Source organism: Canis aureus, chromosome 11, assembly GCF_053574225.1.
Source record: "Canis aureus isolate CA01 chromosome 11, VMU_Caureus_v.1.0, whole genome shotgun sequence".
In the NCBI taxonomy this organism is placed as follows: Eukaryota; Metazoa; Chordata; class Mammalia; order Carnivora; family Canidae; genus Canis; species Canis aureus.
In genome coordinates this window covers 36480898-36497582 of record NC_135621.1, presented here as the reverse complement: position 1 = coordinate 36497582, position 16685 = coordinate 36480898, and the positions used below count along the sequence as shown (strand labels likewise).

At 46.0% G+C, this 16685-nt stretch overlaps 1 protein-coding gene across 5 annotated transcripts in view; it reads left to right on the top strand.

Annotated features, from left to right (window-relative positions):
* The window catches only part of CHST11 (carbohydrate sulfotransferase 11), a 259266-nt gene that overhangs the window by 137813 nt on the left and 104768 nt on the right, over positions 1-16685 (top strand). The window lies entirely within an intron of this gene.

Genomic DNA, 16685 nt, shown 5'->3' with positions numbered 1-16685 from the left:
AAAAGTATTTGATCACCACTGAGACTGGCTCATAAAATGTTCCTGCACCTTCTCTCTGCATTGGGTCTCTCTTGTTCATAGAATGGTTAATCTCAGTTTAGAATCTCAGCCTCAGCTCTCAGTAGGTTTTCCTCCAGTTTACAGGATAAATGAGCTGGTGTCTGAAAAGAAATGTGACTTTTTAAAGGAATTGGCAGATACTAGGGGAGTTCAGAAGCAGCTGACATCCAATTATTCATGGTCTTGGGGGAAAGGGATTGAATAAGAAATAGAATTCCACAGATAATCTCCAAACCTCTTGTTAATCAATAGCCTTCTCTTCCAACATGCCTTTAACTGTTGCCAAAAAATTGGCTGATACGTTGCTGTCTTTAAAACTGAGGTCTTAAGAGATCAGTACAGGAGAAATAATTTGCCAACCCCTTTCTTAATGAGAAGGATCTAGAGGAACTGATTCCCCCAACCAGTGTAAAGTGCCATTTTTTCTGAGCAAGTGACAAAATGAGCTTATTGTGGTGTTTGGTTTGTTCATTGTCTTATCAGAGAGGAGCATATAACATTGTAATTTTCTTTTTGCTAAAAAGACAAAAAATTATTGGCATTCAAGTTTAGGTAATCCTGAAATAAGAACCAGGAGCTAGGAGAATGAGAGTCAATTGCAACTGATAACCGGGTCTCCCTCCCCACGGTATTATGGATGTAACCCAGTCAGAAGGGAAGAAGTGATAAGCATCTTGTCAGGATAAGGCCTTGCCAAAAACAGCCCCTGGCGAATTGTGGCCATTCGTTATCCAATTAGTGCATGGGGTGCAGGCTTTCCTGAGCCTAAGAAACCCTGCTGGTCTTTATCAGTTTGGATGGTCGAATTTAACTTGCTAAATAACATTGTGCTTCTGATCTCAAGCTTTACACTGTGGGATCTTGGGAAAGTCCACAGATTACAGCCACAGGTTTGGGGGACAGTTTAATCATGACCTGGGGAAGGATCTGGCGGGGGGGGGGGGGGGGGGGGGGGGTGGGCGGAATAAGAGTCAAGCCAGCCTCAAAGGTGAACATGTACAGCAGAGGCTGCTGAACCCAGTTAAGGGAACCAGAGCAGACATCCGTTCATCCTCTCTGGTGCTGTCCTTAGCTTTGCCCTTAGCCCAGAGGCATTCACAGCCTAAGGCCTGGAGTTTCTTGCCTCCTAAACTATGGTAGCAGAATGGCCCATGAAAGATGTTCACATCCTAATCCCTGGAACCTATAAGTATGTTCCCTTATGTGGCAAAAGAGACTTGGCAGATGCGGTTAAGTCAAAGATTTTAAGTAGGGAAGATCATTCTAGTTGGGTTCTGAGTAATCACAAGGGAGGTAAGAGACAGAGATGGGATGATGGATGGAGGCAGGAATCAGGGTGATGGGAGGACCAATCCCTGAGCCAGAGAAAGCAAGTGGCCTCCAGAAGGAACTGCCAATACTTTGACCCTAGGGCCTGTGTCCCCACCCCCCGCCCCCCACGGGAAAATAATTTATGTGTTGGCTTAACTGCTAACTTTTTTTTTTTTTTAGATTTTATTTATTTATTCATCAGAGAGAGAGAGGCAGAGACACAGGCAGAGGAAGAAGCAGGCTCCATGCAGGGAGCCCAATGTGGGACTGGATCCTGGGTCTCCAGGATCACACCCTGGGCCGAAGGTGGCACTAAACCGTTGAGCCACCCAGGTTGCCCTCAGCTGCTAATTTTGCAGTGATTTGTTACAGCAGCCAGTAGGAAACTAATACACGAACTCTTCCATCCAGAGTTTGAGTGAGGCCTAGAAGATGCTGGGTTGGTGGTGTCAGGAAAGCGGAATCTAGCAGCGATCTGCTGGTGTGAACAGTGGGAATGCTGCTGATGACAGCGGCGGTATTGCCTTCTAAGAGATTGCTTTGGGCATAAAGTGAAGTACTGTGAAAAGCGATCACAAATGAGAGTTGTGAACCAGCAACCCTGGTGGCCGAGGCACTGGCTCATTGTGGCTCCCTTCCCTCCAGGGAATGGGGTGCTGTAGATCTCAAAGCCTTGCATTCGTAAGCATTTCTAAACAGCAGTACACACCACCTAAAATTTCTATCAGATCACTGTTTTGTTGACGGGGTCCTGTGTGTGGGAGGTACTCCCACTGTGTTTAGTCCATTAAAGAAAAGGACTGAATGTATATTTGGAGTTAATGGTGTTCTGTTTGTCAAGATTTTCCTTCAGGGGAACATAATGCTTCCAGTGTTCTCAAAAGTATCGTCCTCAAGGCTAGCCTCATGGAAAATCACACTCTTTAAGGTGCAAAGAGAAGGAAGCTCAGGATACGAAGCCAGTCCCCAGAGCAAGCTCTTAATAACTGAGATGAGGCCAAACTTTAAAGTCTAACCTAGAGGAGGGAGTAGAGCGTACTGGTTTAGAGCAGACAGTCCTGCCAGCACTCGCTGGGTGACCTTGGGCAAGTTACTTAACCTCTCTATGCCTCAGTTTCCTCTCTGTCCATATAGGGATGATCATAGTACGTGCCTCATGGGTCTGTTGCAGGGACCAAATGAAAATACAGCAGTAAAATGTTTTAGAACAATGCCAGGCACCTCGTAGAGGGTGTCACTGTGTACCAACACCAGCAACAGCCACAACCATAAGCAGGATCAGTTGACTTCTCGTCTAGTGTTCACTCCAGGGTTGTCCACATACTGGGAGCCAAGGCACCCCAAAGCCACGTCATTCTGGAGCTTGCTTTCTTTTTTTTTTTTTAATTTTGTTTATTTATTCACGATAGTCACACAGAGAGAGAGAGAGAGAGGCAGAGACATAGGCAGAGGGAGAAGCAGGCTCCATGCAGGGAACCCGATGTGGGATTCAATCCCGGGTCTCCAGGATCGCGCCCTGGGCCAAAGGCAGGTGCTAAACCACTGCGCCACCCAGGGATCCCCGTTCTGGAGCTTTCTAAAGCGCTGAACCAAGTCGGTTCCACACGTTCTAGGTCTACACACCTGTCCTAGATGGGGAACATTGTAGATTTCTGTTAGAACAGTTCAGCTATGCCCTTGCAGTGTGAAAGCAGCCCTGGACAATGTATAAATGAATGGACACGGCTGGATTTGGTCCACAAGTGGCCTTTGGGGGAGGCAGAGAGCCAGAAGCTCCAAGTTCAAGTCCCAGCTTCACCACACTGCAGGAGTGTTCTTGAGTAAGTCGTGTAGGCTCCCAGGGCTCAGGTGTATCACCTCTCAAGATAGGAATACCAATACCTCTCTCTCTCTCTCAGGCAGTGGTGCAGGCAATGGGAGCAGTATGTCAACTACAGGACCGAGCCTAATGTGGTTATTAACATTTTGCTGCTGATGTACTGTCGTGGTCCAGGCAGCTGCTGGTAGATAAGCATGCACGTGCACTTGGTGTAAAATGCTGCTTGCTGGCCACCAGCTCTTCCTGCTTGCTGGCCACCAACTCTCCCGTCTGCAGTTGGTGACGAGGTCAGGAAAGGCTTGTTTAATTTCAGTTAGGTTCATCTTGTTTTGGGATATGAGATAAGCTCCCCTTAGCTGCCATGAGATGTTTCTCAAGCAACAAATTGCAAATTGGGTGTAGCGCAAATTGATCTCCATTCTGGAAATTGCAAATGAGCGAAATGACTATGATGAATGGGGCTCCCGAGAAGCACAATGTTTGTTCTCAATGTCTCAGGCTGGAGCAGGAGAACCTGAAGCCTTTATCGAGGGAAGATGGGTGGTAAATGAATTGCCGGTCTGAAGTGCAGAATGGTTAGTGAATAAAAAGCATTGTGCCAAGCAATTACGCATCTCATTAAGATGCACCCAGTCCCGGCCTCAATACTGAGGGAATTGTCAGAGCAATTATGTGCAAACCTCAATTTTGAGGTCTGAAAGGGGGTCAGTGCATAATTGGCAGGAGAAGAAAAAGAAGGGAGGTGGTTTGAAACAATAGGTATGAAAAGGCTGTCGCAGCAAGGAAGATGGGATAGAAAGAGGCAGACATCCCAGATCAACTCCAGACTAAGTGTGTGTGGTCTCAGAGTCACATACGGGGGTCACGGGGACCCATGTGCTTGGTGTCCTTTATCGGCCTCTTTGGCATCAAAGCAGTTTATTCTGTAGCAAGTTGCAGGTGTGGCACTTGCCACATGTTTGTCAGATAAGTAAATGAAGGAGGCCAGAGAATAAATGAACACATTAATAAGCCAATAATTCATAGAAAGCGAGGATAATGCTAGCACTTCCTACGTATAGGTGGTGTGAGAATTAAATGGGGTGAAGCACCTGGAATCCTCAGTGTGGTGCCTGGCACTTGCAGGTGCTCGATTTCAGCCAGAGGGATTAGTACGAGAGGCCTCACTCGACAGACATTTGTGTTCTCAGTCTAGAGGCTGGAAGTCCAAGATCCAGGCACTAGCAGGGTTGATGTCTGGTGAAACCTCTTTCTAGAGTGCAAACAGCCATCTGCTCACTGGGCCCCCTCGTGGCCTCTTCACATGAGTGGAGAGAGGAGAAAGGAAGCTGGTGTCTCTTTTTTCAAGGACACCAGTTCCTATTGGACGAGGGCCTGCCCCATCCTTATGACCTCTTTTAAACTTGATTGCCCTCCTATAGTATCGGCTCTGTCTCCACATATAGTCCCATGAGGGGTTAGGGCTTCAGCATATGGGTTCGGGAAGGATGCAGTTCTTTCTGTAATACCCGATGAAAACATCAGACTTTGCTTTTGTAGTTATATTAGGTCTAAGCTTGCTCTAAGCAGTAACATAAAACCTTTGAAACCACTGAAATAACCTTTTCCTGGGATGAGAAATTTGAATGCCCAAACGTTCTGGAAAATTGGATGAACTTCCAGCAACATCTGCCCTTCCACATGGGGGTGCCTATCTCCAGTACTCTCCAAAGACCCTAGTTGTTCATCCTTTACTCTCCACCGTTGGACAAACAGCACATTGATGCTGTTTTTCCAAAAGAAAGTGCGACACCCGAACTGCCTGTCTCGGGCTTCCATAAAACAGATGCCCTGGGAGCAGAAATCAATGATGTGTACCCGTGATTCTGTGTGAGTAAGTGCTACTAGGTCTCATTTCTTCTTCTATTTCTGTTCATCTTCAAATCAACCTGGAAGACAGTAAAAGCTCATTAATTTGAACTCTGCTAATTTAGAATATGTAGCATTGCTTCCAACCTCACCGAAAAGAAGGAATTTGAGGAGCAAATTACTAGTGTGAACATAATTAGAAAAGACAAGTCTTGTAGAGCTGGAAGGTACCTGGAGGTGATTCAGTGCTCTCCCTTGGTGGCTGATTTCTTTTCACGTGAAGTTGAGGCCCAGTGAGCATACGAGGCTTCTGCAAGCTCACACAGTGGGACCAGTTTACCCTTCTTAAGGACACCAGCCTGATTCACGAAGTTCTGTTTGTTTGTGAAAGACACAGGCGCCTTATTAGCTGTGGGTTCTTTTTACTGTGTGGCCTTCACATATTAAAAGGGCATTAAAAAATATTCTGCATTTTAGGTTTTTACTAATTATGACTGGCCTTCTCCAAAGTTAGTTTGAGCTATTTTTGTGAGGTTTTATAGTTATTTAATAAGAAAAGCTTTTTTAAAACCTCATAAAACCTTCTGTACATTTCATTCTAACCAACACTCCCTCTTACAATTATGTCACTAACAACTTCTTTTTAAAAGACCAGAACTTTTGTCTATTCATGCTAACCTTAAAAGCAGCATTCACCGAACCCTTGAGAAACAAGGAGAAGTGTAATACTTTATAAGATCGAGGCAGCGCAAATGAAAAAAATGGGTGTGAAAGCGTTCTGTGCATTTGGGAAGCATACACGAATGCTTTGTGTTTTTCTTAATTACCATCTCTGGCCTGGTAGCCCCCAATGTGTGGTCAAAATATATTTGTGGATGCAAATGCAACATTTCCTTGGAGACGCCCCAGGGAACAGGCTTTTTTCCCATGTGATTTTAAAAAATAAGTGAGAAGCCAATTTATTAATTTAAATCAAACTGTAACTGCCACAAGGACTGGAATATTCTCATTAGCACATCAGCACGTCCTCTCTCTGGAGTCAGACCAATTAGGGCACTAGACTGCAATCAACAGATTATTTAGTGAGCCCGGGTTCAGAGCACCAGTGAGGTGGACAAAACTATGGTGTGTTTCCTTGACTTTGGGACTTGAGTTCTCTGCCACAGCCATGGTCACCAAGAAAGGAGCACTCCCAGTATCTGGGGGGCAGTGGGAGGGCTTCTCTCTCCTTCCCTAGTATTTAATGCATCCTTAACTCCAGTTTTAAATTGTGGAAGATTAAAGCTTATAAGCTTATTCATAAAGCCAGTTCAGTTTTTGATAGGATGCTGCTGCTCGTGGTGGTAGCAATGACCATGATAATAATGATGATGACAGTGATGATGGTGATGATACAGCAGTGGTGGTGGTTGTAGCAGCAGTGTTTATAGTGTTGACATTTCCTTGCACACTTACCCTGTGCCAGGCACAATTCTGGTGCTTTCTATACTTTTCTTTGAATCATCACAACCCTGTAATATAGAAACTCCAGGGATCCCTGGGTGGAGCAGGGGTTTGGCGCCTGCCTTTGGCCCAGGGCGCAATCCTGGAGACCCAGGATCGAATCCCACATCGGGCTCCTGGTGCATGGAGCCTGCTTCTTCCTCTGCCTATGTCTCTGCCCCCCCCCATCATAAATAAATAAAAATTAAAAAAAAAAAAACTCCATTTGATAGATGATGATACCAAGGCTCAGAGAGGTTAATAACTTGCCTTAGGTCACACAACTGGCAAGTGACAGCAGCAAGAGATGACCCTTCCCCCCTGCCATCTCATGCCCTTACTCCCTTCATTGCTCATTTGCCAAGGCTCTTAAAAGTCTTGGGACACATGCTGTTCCCAATATAGTGACTCAGGGCTGGAACCAATGTATGTCAGGCCCCCAACATTCTCCAGTTAAGCCCAAGGTCAGGAGGCAGGAGACTGTAGTTCTTTTGCTTAATCCCAAAGGTCCCATTATTCTTGGGTTTCCTAGGGGCCTTATCTCCAGCTTGACATATGCTGACTGGTGGCTCCCCAGCCCACCGACCACACGTGTTCAGACCATCTCTGTGTTTTTTACATGCAAGAAAAGACAAAGGGGGGCAGCCTGGGTGGCTCAGAGGTTTAGCACTGCCTTCAGCCCAGGGCGTGATCCTGGAGTCCTGGGATCAAGTTCCACATCAGGCTCCCTGCATGGAGCCTGCTTCTCCCTCTGCCTGTGTTTCTGCCTCTCTCTCTCTCTCTCTCTCTCTCTCTCTCTTTCTCTCTCTCTCTGTCTCTGTCTCCCACGAATAAATAAATGAAATCTTAAAAAAAAAAAAAAAAGACAAAGGGCAAATGATTTCTATTTCCCACTTCCAGAATTACAACATGAACCTATCAAGGCTTGTTGAGTCTGAAAGCATTTCCAGTTTCCTTCTCAGAAAGCAGTAATTTTGACTTTGTGCCACCAGTGCTCAGTGGAATGTGTTTCTATTGTCCTGGGTGAGGCGGCATTGAATTGCGCTTGTGGAAAAGGGTCAGTGTCAGCTATAGAGCAGTATCATTTCAACGGAGGTGGCCCCTCCCTGCCTCTTTAGCCACATCTTGGGACCCTCCTTCCCTTCTAGCCACCCAAGACCTGTTAAATTCCTCCTCTGTCCTTGCATTTTCCTACTGGGCCTTTGTACATGCTATTCCCTCTGCCTAGAAAGCTCTTTCCCTTCTCCTCACCTCTGTTTGATTGACTCCTACTCAGACACAGGCCAGGGTGCTCCGTAGGACCTTTTACATGTTCCCTTAGCACTTTCACTTTATGCCCTTTGCCTATTGTAATTATTATTGTTATACTTATTTTGTTACTTGTTTAGTGCCTTCCTCCCCATTGGATGCTAAGGTCCATGCTGTGTGCCTCTGTGTCTGCTTTATGCCTCACGTAGTTCCTGAAACATGTTGAATGCTGAGTAGATGGGGTAAGAACAAGACATCCCCAGCCTCATAAGAACAGAGTCTTCTGACCAATCTACTCAGTAATTCCTTTTCTATCCACCCCAGATTCCAGATCTAGAGCAGCAAATAGAAAAGTAGTTACCAGTGAGAACTCAAGAGCCAGGGTCTGTGGGTTTGTATAACTAGCCAGTGCCCCTTACTAGTTATATTTGTTCTGTGTAGCAAATTACCACAAACTTAGCTGTTTATGACAACACTTGTTTAATATCTCACAGTTTTCATGGTTCAGGGGTCTGGGCAGGCCTAGCTGAGTCCTCTGCTCAGGCAGCAATCCATGTGTTCTCCAGAACTGTGGTCCCCTGTGACCAGCTCAGATGTCCTCCCAAGCTCTCTCGTGGTTATTGGTTGAATTCATTTCCTTGGAGCTGTAGAAATCACAGCAACTTGGTCTTTCCAGGCCAGCAGGAGTCTCTCTGAGTTCAGAGAAGGTATAAGCCCTCTTTAAAAATGCATACCTAATTAAGTCAGGCCCATCCAGGACAGCATCTGTTTTGATTAACACAGAATCAGCTGATGAAGGATCTTAATTACATGCACAATATCCCTTTGCCCTGGCCTTATACTGTATTATAATCATTGGAGTAATAGTCGGTCACATTCCCAAGTCCTGTGCACACCAAAGGGTATACAGGACATGCATACAAGGGTGGGCAGGGATCAGCAGGGACCATCTTAAATGACTGACCACTCGTCTAGCTGTGAGGCCTTGAGTGAGTTGCTTTACCTATCTATGCCACTCTTACCTTATCTGTAAAGTAGGAATAATGCCCATACTCACTTCATAGGGTTTGCTGTGAGGATTAAATGACTTAATTTATGTTAAATGCATAAAATAACTCCTGGCAGGTGGTGAGTATTCAGTAAATGTTAGCTGTAACAACCATAAAAATGATGATAATCCCCAACTGTGCCAGTGGCATCCAAGTTTAGAAATACAGTCCACCAACTGACTGGAAATGAAATCTGAGAAGCCAGGCTAAAAGGGAGAGAAGAGACAGGAGAATATCAACGAACTTGATAAATTGTCTTTCTAAAAGGGAAGCTGACAGCTTCTACCTCTCAGGGCAAAAATGGGCAAAGCAGATGGAAAGCTATATCAAGTTACTAAAGCAAATTGGTTACAAGTGGGTACATGTGCCCCCCATTTTAGTTTCTTTCATTGAAACATCTCAAGGCAAAGAGGAATGTTCTTGTTTCTCTGAAAAGCTTAGACATCCCTTCTATTGGGAATTTTAATCAAGATTGACATCCCAAATATGGAGGAATGGGCATAACTGGATATTTAGGCAATTTATGTTAGCAGTTACACCCCACAATTTAGATCTGACCTAAAGAATGGCTGTCTCCTGAAACAGGATCCTAGTTGGGCTCAGCTTAAAAAGAAGGGTACCTTGTTACCCTGGGGTAACAGTTATGCAAACCAGTACTTGCACAACATGGCTAGCAGGAGGCATTCGTGGAAATTTGCTGTGATGTGTGCAGATTGCTGGAGACTGTTAAGAATCAATTTGTTGCTCAATCTGGGATGCTGTTAACCAAATGTGGGAAGACGAAGATTCAGTGAGGTGAAGCAGGGAAGTGCCTTCACGATGGTGTATTTATGAGTACTGGTTGGCGGGGAAAGAAAGATGACAGCGTCTGTCTTTGGAAGGGAGTTGCTTCATTGAAACCCCTTTTGGTCGAGTCACCCAGGGCAAGTCAGCCACTCTTCTTTAGACCTCATATTTTGTACCCAATAATTCAACCCAAGTAATTTTATCGACAGTGGTAGTAGACACTGTTGGCGCTCTGCCCAGAGTCCCTCCAGTCCCCTTCCGCTGTCTGGGCGCTCACCCTCTAGCTCCTGTATGCTTGAGTTTTACGGCCACATCTGTAACTTGCTTCTGAGGCTGCATTTGGGCTCCTGGAGTTGCTCCTCCTCTGAACAGAGGTGGAGAAGAATCGAGAACTTACCTCTTCCTAACCGCACATCACACAGACTCAGAGGAGTAAAGTCATGCTCCTGAGCTCCACACAGGATTGGGTTGAAGACTGTCCTTAAACCTGAAATAATATCCTTGCTGGGCTTCTTTGTTTCTTCTATCTTCTTCCTGGGACAGCTACATTATTTGCAAGGCTTCTTGTCAAAATATTAGGAAGTAAGAATCTCAAGGTGGTGGGCACCTGGGTGGCTCAGTGGTTGAGCATTTGACTTCAGCTCTGGATGTGATCCCGGGGTCCTGGGATCAAGTCCCACATGGGGCTCCCCATAGGGAGCCTGCTTCTCCCTCTGCCTGTGTCTCTGCCTGTGTCTCTCTCTCTGTCTCTCATGAATAAATAAATCTTAAAAAAAAAAAAAAAAAAAAAACACTCTTGGAGGCGCCCACAGTGAGAGGTGCAAGGAGGAAGGTGTGTCCAGGAGCTTGCAATGGGTTCTGGTTCCAGCTGCTTTCTTTCTACCACCCTGGCAATGGGACGTGTGCCCCAAGTGCAGGACAGGGAGACTTGGGGTTGATGATGGGAAATGAAAAGGGGACATAGCATGAGCAGAGTTGGAGATGAGACTTCTGCTTATGTAAATAGCAGTTCCCCACTGTGTGCTCAGTGCAGAAGATTGGGATTTAAAACAACCAAGTCCTTGCTCCCAAGTTGCTCTTGAGACAAGCTTCCACCCAGCTCAGGTGGAATTCTGTGCAAGGGAAGCACTGGGCTAAAGGAGGTGAGAAGTACTAAATATATGAGCAGGAGTCTGGTCTCCCAAGAATTTACTGTTAGGCGCCAGGGGCCCTAGAACCCCATGGCCAAGATTCCCTGATTATGGAATGTCGGAATTGACAAGGGCTTGGAATTGACTTTTGGGGGAGAGGGAGGACGTCTGCAGACCACCCCATGGTGTGCTCAGTTTGGTCCCCTACCCCCCTAGCCTATCAGGTTGCTCAGACGAAATTGTTCAGTCCCCTTGCAGGTTGTGGGAGCTTTTCCCAGAAATGACCCCAGGACTCCAGTTGCCTTTTAGCTCCATCCTGATCTGGGCTGGTGACGGTGCTCTGCAGACAGCACCTGCTCTTCCTTGCCCCTCTCCTGGAAGCCTGGAAGCCTGCAGTTTCCAGGAACACTGCATCAGAAGCTGACCTGGAAGGGCCTCCCCGCTGTGCGCCTCCCAAGGAGGCTGGTGGTGTTGAAACCCTGATTTCCTGGAGCCCTGGGAGACTCTTTACTGTATCATTGGCTCTGTCAGGCTGAGACCATCCCTTATTTTTCACAGCATGACCACTGGCAGGGCGGGGATGAGAGCTCTTCCATCCGGGAATAAGTACACAAATGCCATAAAAACTTCCGAGCTTTGCCAGAGGAAGCAGGAGGAGGGGGCCGCCTTCTGTTTTGTGTTGTGACTCTTTAATGCTTGAAATATTTTGCTGCTCCTGAGTTTCGTGTGAGGGCCAACTGGTCATGGCTTGTCCTTCTTCTTGACAAATATCCCATTTGGGGCAGTAATTCATGCTTTCTTCACTGCCTTCTATTAAACAATTAAAAGAAGGCATACATTATTCTATGGATATATATCATCAGATGATTTTTTAATTACTCAGTGGCGTTGGAAGGGGACCAGCACAGTGAGGGAGGAGTGTCACATTTCCTTTGTCCCTCCCCTGTTCTTAATATAGATTTTTTGGGGGGTGGGGTGGGGGTGTGGGTCTGGTCAGGCTTCGGAAGCATCCCTGACTGTGGTTCTGCATAATCTGGCCCCTGCCTGGCCCTGTCCACACCCCAGGGGAGGCTTCTCAGTGCTTCTGACACCCCCACCCTCTCCCCCAGCTCACTTTTATTTGTCCCACAGTGCCTGCGCAGTCTTGTATCTACTTCATGTGGCTTCCTTGGGAAAACCTCCCCAGGTGCCCCCATTAGCTTAGGTCCCTTCATCATATGCTCTTGCCACACCCTTTGCCTTTCTTTTATTGCACTTCATTCATTCAGCAGATATTTAGTGAGCACCTGCTCTGTGGCAGGCTCTCTTCTAGACACTTGTGACATAGTGTGAACGGAACCAACACAAATCCCTGTCTTCTTGGGGCTTGTATTCCAGATTCATTGAGACCTTGATGATGAATAATTATTTGGCAGTTCATTGATGGACATGTCTTCCCACTGACTTTGATGCTCTATGAGGACAGGGCCACATCTGTCCTGTTGACAACAGTCTCTGCACTACCATGTTCCATGAACCCTGGTGCACAGTAGACCTGCAGTAGGTACTCAGGGAATGAAAGGCAGCTTGTGATCCGATGGCTGCTATTTGGTTAACTAGGATCTCTGAGGTGGTGGTGTCTTCCTTGGGAAAACAGCTATCATCATGTGGAATTAGCTTCTTGGGACTGGACTATAGCCCCAGAAAGGGAATGTGAGCAAAGAGGCACTGGTCCAGGCACAGGTCTCCCAGGACCCCAGGGGTCTCCTCTGGGGACTAGAGGTGCTCTTCATCCATCCCCTGCGATACACCCTGCATCTTACACCATTCCCAGATCTCTCCGCGAGGATCTCTCCTCCATTCCACTTCTCTGTGTTTTCACTCTTATAACTTCTTGGGGTCATTTTATTTATATGTCAAATATATATTTGCTGGGCGGCTGTGACAGGGCCCTTTACCAGCCCTGAGACCACCTCATTCAGGTGTTAAGACAGGTCTCCCCTGTGTTTGGAGATTTGGTTGGGCGATTCTGTTTCACCATGTGGGTTTTTAACCCAGACCTGGCTGCTTCCCTCTGATCTGTCTTCAGAATAGGCCTCAACCCCCTAAAAACCCTCTGCTGAAAAACAGATCATCACCCCCTCAACAAGATGTGTTGTCTCCATTTATCTCATGAGGTCATTCATTCATTCATTCATTCATTCATAATCACGTGCAGAAAGGTGGGGAGAGAGAAGAAAGAGCATGTGGCATGAACGTTGGCATAAAGTTCTCTCCCTTTGGAGCAAAAATGTGACTGAAGACTTGCCCTGCCTCTATAGCCAGCTCCACCCTTCTCTTAAATTTTATTGATCCCAAAAGCCTTTCATTAGATGATACCTGACCCTCCAGCTAGGAGTCCAGGGTAACATGCTGAGGGGGCTCAACACCGCTGCCCCCGAGTCTGTGCTTCATATGTAGCAAAATTCTGTGCAAGCCACCGTGGGGAGAGCAGAGGGGCCAGAATCTCCACCTTTTCAGGAAGGAAGGTCCCTTTTTACACTTCAAGGAGCATCTCAAAACCCTTCCATCACGAATGCTGCCTGGTCACTCAGTGGCATGAGCTCAAGGCTTCTAATCCTTCAGATATGCTCAGACTCTTAAAAAGACGAAACTGCCACTTAACCTTATGAGCGACTGTTGCATCCCCGGGGATCGGGAGGCTGTCAGGAGGCATAAGGCAGCACCAGCACCTGGCAGAGCCGGTTCAGCTGGATAAAGTCTTTGAACAAGGTGAGAAATGACTGAGTTGACAGCTCCAGCTGCAGACATGTGGTGGATTGACATAGCCACAGGACATGTCTGTGGCCACCACGTCTGCTGTGACAGAGCTGCTCAGAGTCCTGGGAATCCCCACTTCCCACTTCTTAAGGGGGAGGAGTTCACCAGCATTCGCTTCATCAGAGGAAGTGAATGGGGAACCTGGGGCTGCAGGTGTGGGGTGTGGCTTGGTGGTCTTTGTGTTCAGCAGCTATCGCACCAGCACTCAGTGTGGCCTCTGAGCATCTTTCTTGCTGGGCCCCCATATGCTTGCCATTCTAGGAGAGTGGACTGGTTCAACTACAGTTTTATAATACTACTACTACTAATGAAGCACAGTTTCATAATGATGCTGATGCTGATGCTGACAACAGGGCTAGCAGGGCTATGTATGACATGCTAAGAGCTATGCATCTTTATATGAGGTTCTGCTGTGGGTTGTAGCCACGATCATCCTATTGTACAGGTGGAGTCACTGAGTTCTAGGGACTGATCCAGAGTTGTAGGGTAGAGCAGTGCTGTCCAGATCCAAACCCAGGTGGTTGGCCATCCCATATCCTCATTTCTGTGCTGTTCATGGTTTTCAGGGATCCTGCCCCACTTCTCAACCAAACCCTACCACCTTCTTCTATGGCCAGTCTGAGTTACTCTGACTTGAAGAAACATCATGGGCCACCCTGTGCTTTAAGAGAAGGACAGTGGAAGTGTGGGCTTGGGCGGGTGCCAGGCTGAAGAAATATCTTGGCTGTCAGCCCTTTGTTCTCTGTGTTCTCTCTGCCAGCCTGAGCTGCTCCTCTAAAAGTCCTTGGCTTTGTAGGCCAGGGACCTACAAAGGACCCTCCATCTCTGTAGTCCCTTTCATGGCCACCTCTGGGAAAGAAGCAAGAGGAAGCATCCTCTTTAGTTTTCTAACATTTGGGTTTTATGCCATTTATTTAGTAGCATAACATGGTGTTTAAAAGTGTGGACTTGAATCTTGGCTCTGCCATTTAGCAGCTGAGTGACCTCCAGCAAGCCATTAACTTCTCTGTGCCTCAGTATCTTCATGTGTAAACTGATGATGCAATTAGCAGTGGGGATGTGGAGAAAGGTCAGCCATGTGTCCTGACCCTCCAAACCAAGATGGGATAGAAAATGGTGTCCAGCACCTGCCACTCTCATGATAAAGGGAATACTTGGGGCTTGGAGGGAGTGGGATGGGGTGGGCACATATGGTAAGAAATTAAGGTTGGGGTAACACCAAAAACCAGTTTATGTGTCTGCTTGGAATTGCCTTCCTTTGGCCTGATCACTTTGAAAGGAAAGAGCTGTGGATCATTTGTCTCCCATTCCCCTTCCTGCATCACTTTGGTGGAAATCTTCCTTGAATATGGGGGGTGGGGGGGAGAAGTGTCTTTATCTGAACGGGTCCAGGTCCTCTAATTCCTGTTGTTGGCTGTAACTTGAGTTTCAAGCTTTTCCCCTCCTCCTTCCTAAAACCAGAAAGGCACCAGCAGTCTTTAAAGAGCAGTGGCTTTGAGTTGAACACATCCCAAATACCAGTGGCAGGCACAGAGCCAGAGAGCTATGCACATGCCTTTTCTCCTGGCACTCCAGCTGAGAATGTCTTTTCTAGAAATGCCAGTTTGGGAGTGTGCTAAACTTGAAAATGTCAGTGTGCAGTCCATTTCCTGGTCTTGATACTCTAGGTGCACCTTGGTTTGTTGGGTAGCTTCCAGGGATTGGAGTTCTTGGAGTTAACATCTGGCTTCCTATGACCTTTTGTTAGAATTTTATGCCATCCTTCAGTCAAGGAGGCATGTGGTGGTAACTCCTGGTTCTGTGCTTTGAAATCTAGGTCTAGAGTCACACAGTGCTTACTGCCCTTTCTTGGTATCAGTTGACATGGTTTGGCCTGTAATAAGGACATGCTTTGTCTATTATGGGTTGAAGATGAACATGACAAAATATTTTAAAGCAGCTGGTCACAGTACCAAGACTGTAGATGAGCATTCATAGTATTTTTCCTAAAGGACCTAAACTGGACACAACCCAAATGTCTACAGACTTGCAAATGGATGTATACAATGTGGTATATCCAGGTACTAGAATGCTGCTCAGGAACAAAAAGAAACAAGTGCCAATAGGTACAGCAGTGAGGGCAAATCTCAGCAAAACGTGCTAAATGAAGGGAGTCAGACTCCGAAAAACTGCAAACTTATCTAATCCCGTTTGTATGAAATTCTAGAAAAGGCCAGGCTGTGGTGGTAGCAGACTACTTGTTGCTTGGGGTTGGGGTGACAGAGTGATTACAGGGGGCTTGAGGGAACGGTTTAGGGTTATGGATCTTAAAATTTGGATGTGGTGGTAGTTGCAATTGTTAACGGACTTTACATCTATAGAAATTCATCAAGCAGTATACTTAAAATGGGTAACACCTACTCTGTATAAAACCAATATTTAAATAGCAAAAAATAAATATAGCTGGACATGAATAACATAACCAAAAACTTAGGACAAAGAACACATCCAAACAGTTCAGAAGAGAGTACAAATGCCTGACCTCGCTAATAATTTTTTAAATAGGGAAATTAAACAGTGAATTCAACACAGACCTTATTCCTTTCATAAAAATTAACTCAAATTGGATCATAGACCTAAATGCTAAATGCAAAACTGTAGAAGATAACTCCTAAGAGATCACGTTTGGGGAAATATAGGTGGCCATGGGTTTGGAAATGACTTTTGAAATACAACAGCAGAAGCACAATCTATGAAAGAAAAAAATTTGTAAGTTGGATCTCATTAAAAATTTCTGCTCTTCATAAGACACTGTGAAGAGAATGGAAAGATAAGCCACAGACTGGGAGAAAATATTTGCCAAATATATCTGATAAAAAAACTGATGTCCAACCTATTCAAAGAAGTTTTAGACTTCAACGATAAGAATGGAACCAAATTCAGAATAGGTCGAAGACCTGAATACCTGACCAAAAAATATACACAGACGGCAAATAAGCACATGAAAAGATGCTCAGCATCATGTCACTAGGGAATTAAAAATTAAAACAATAATGAGAGGCAAGTATACTTATTAGAATGACTAAAATCCAAGACAGTGATGCCACTAAATGTGGGTAATGATGTGGAGTGACTGGAGCTCTCATTCGTTGCTGGTGGGAATGCAAAATGGTG